Raw genomic sequence first — 2,385 nt, 5'->3', positions numbered from 1 at the left:
TATATATATATATATATACCCAATTTTAAATGTAGACGAGACGTGACGTGATGTTCATGAGTGGCCTCCCCGTAGTCCTGTGGGGATGGACCAAGGAACCTGGAACAAGTTTATAGCATGAAGCCAAAAAACGTTGATGAACTGGAGGAGAGAATAACTAATGTTCTCACAAACATTACTGAAAACATGTTGCAATCAGCAGTCGTGAAAGTGCCAGTCCGATTTGTCCAAATAAAAAAGTCCCCAGCCACTTCCCTTTTTTGAAACTGCCTCCTTTATATTATTTATTATTTTGTCAAACATCCCCCAAAAAATGCATATATTCGTGTACGACTCTTGCACCATTCTTTGAATCAAATCATTTTACCAATGTCGACACTGAGTTTTTATCACTTCAACCAAGCTGGACGCCGAGAGCTGTGTTGCCACTTTCCATTTCCGTGCGCGATATGCGTGCAACACTGATCTGTGTACATGTCTACGCACATAAGTTCCATCACAGCCGCTGCAGTAAAATTCAGTGTACGTTTCCGATTAGAATGATGCAAAGTACGACTGGTTTTAAAACTAGCAAATTGCAGGACACATGTAGAATGTAGACAAATTGCAACGCAAGACATCATTTTCACCATTTAAGTTTCATTTTTGAAGATGGTTTTTTATCTGTTTGAAAATTTGAGTGGGAATTAATGTCCTGAAGCCGTGGTGTGTGAAAACAGTTCTTACGTGATGTTTTCTCCTATTTCGCTCGTGGGGAGTTGGACCAGGGAGAGGCCATACAGGAGCAATACCAAACAGCGCTGGTGAGTCCACACCTCACATATGTAAATCTGTGAATTAAATGTTTTCTGTACATCCAAATAGAAAGATGGTATAGCCAATAATTTTAATATACCCCAAGTGTGTAGTTTTATTTTGCATTTTTCCATACATTTAATATATTTGATTGGAACCGTGGCTTCTATTTTTAATAGGCCAAGTGAGCATGTAGGTGACATATCGGGTCTATGACCCACGTCATGATATTGTTGTGGGCCGGCAGGGTCGGGTGAGAAGACCACTAGGTGGGGGAAGCTACGTCGTTTCCCACAAGACTCCCCGGAATTGTAGGCTGTCGCTCACGGATAATTCCATGACGCGGCGGGTCGCTTAACCGACCGTGGACGCCAATAACTAAACCGCGTGACCTAGGGTCCTCCCACCTATGGAATTGGGTTACCTAATTAACCACGCCCTCGGTACGCCTTGTCCGAACCGGATCACTCAACCGGATCGGATCACCTTTCCAGCCGAGCGACACTGCCAAGGACGTACCGGCAAGAAGGAACGGACCATTGGGAATAAAGACCCGGCTAAACCTGGATTCTAACCATGCTGGACCAATGAGGGAAAAGACAAAGGTGAGCTGGGAACATTTCTCCAACAATTATTTATTTATGGAAGTAAAAAAAAACTTGGCTGTCAGGTACATGATTTGTGGGTTTTTTTGGAGGGGATGGGCGGGGGGATAGGGAGTTAAAAAAAATGCAAAGTGTTTCTGTTCATTAAACAGTAAGGGTCGTTCAATTATAATGTCGGTGGCCATCTTGAATCGAAAAGCCAGTGGCCATTTTCAGAAAAAAACCCAAAAAACATTCCCCCTTCTTCTTTTCTTTTTTGGTTTGCGGGCACCAGCAGTGTTGGTTCACGGGCGCCAGCAGTGACCACTATTTTCGTTGTGTCTGTGTGTCTGTCTGTGTTTGTGACTCTCTCCAGAGCATAGCTCCGTGACGTTTGATGCGATCTTGATGAAAGTTGGACACAAACTAGATATCATGGTCTAGTTGTGTCTTTTTGTATGAGGGTCATCCGACGCCCCTTGTGGGCGGAGCCACGCCCACTTGAACTTTTTTTTATTTATTATTATTTTTTTTCTCCATTTTTTTTCTTGCAATTTCATTTCCTCGAAGCTGTGCGTAATGTCCATAAGTACAACATATAAAAAATCCGATTTGATTTGGTCAATTTTGACAGAAGATAGGTTTTTACGGTCGGGCTTCCTCAATAATGCCCGCGAACCATCGTCGCCTCCCGACTTGTTTGATCAACTACTATTTTGTATATATATATATATATATATATATATATATATATATATATATATATATATATATATATATATATATATATATATATATATATATACACACAAAATGGTATTTTGATCAACTGGTATTTTGTTATTGGGATTTTGTGTGTGTGTGTATATATATATATACACACGAAAAATGGTATTTTTATCAACTGGTATTTTGTTTTTATTGGGCCTAAAGGAAACGTGTTGACAGTGCTGGAGCATATGTGGAGGTTTAACGGTTGTGCATAAAACCTCACTGGACACTTTCA

General features: G+C 40.7%; 1 long non-coding RNA gene across 1 annotated transcript in view; it reads left to right on the top strand.

Moving 5' to 3' along the window:
- Positions 1 to 2,146, top strand: part of LOC147034311 (uncharacterized) — a 48,279-nt gene extending 46,133 nt beyond the window's left edge. Inside the window, exons 5-6 of the long non-coding RNA XR_015057995.1 lie at positions 720 to 803; positions 1,043 to 2,146. This is a non-coding gene — a long non-coding RNA (uncharacterized LOC147034311). The remainder of the gene's footprint in view (positions 1 to 719; positions 804 to 1,042) is intronic.
- The last annotated feature ends 239 nt before the right edge of the window (positions 2,147 to 2,385 follow it).

The sequence above is a fragment of the Eptatretus burgeri genome, chromosome 1 (assembly GCF_056783735.1).
Source record: "Eptatretus burgeri isolate ZD-2024b chromosome 1, Ebu_testis_v1, whole genome shotgun sequence".
In the NCBI taxonomy this organism is placed as follows: Eukaryota; Metazoa; Chordata; class Myxini; order Myxiniformes; family Myxinidae; genus Eptatretus; species Eptatretus burgeri.
Note: the sequence above shows the minus strand (reverse complement) of the source record. Positions and strands in the feature narration are given on the sequence as shown.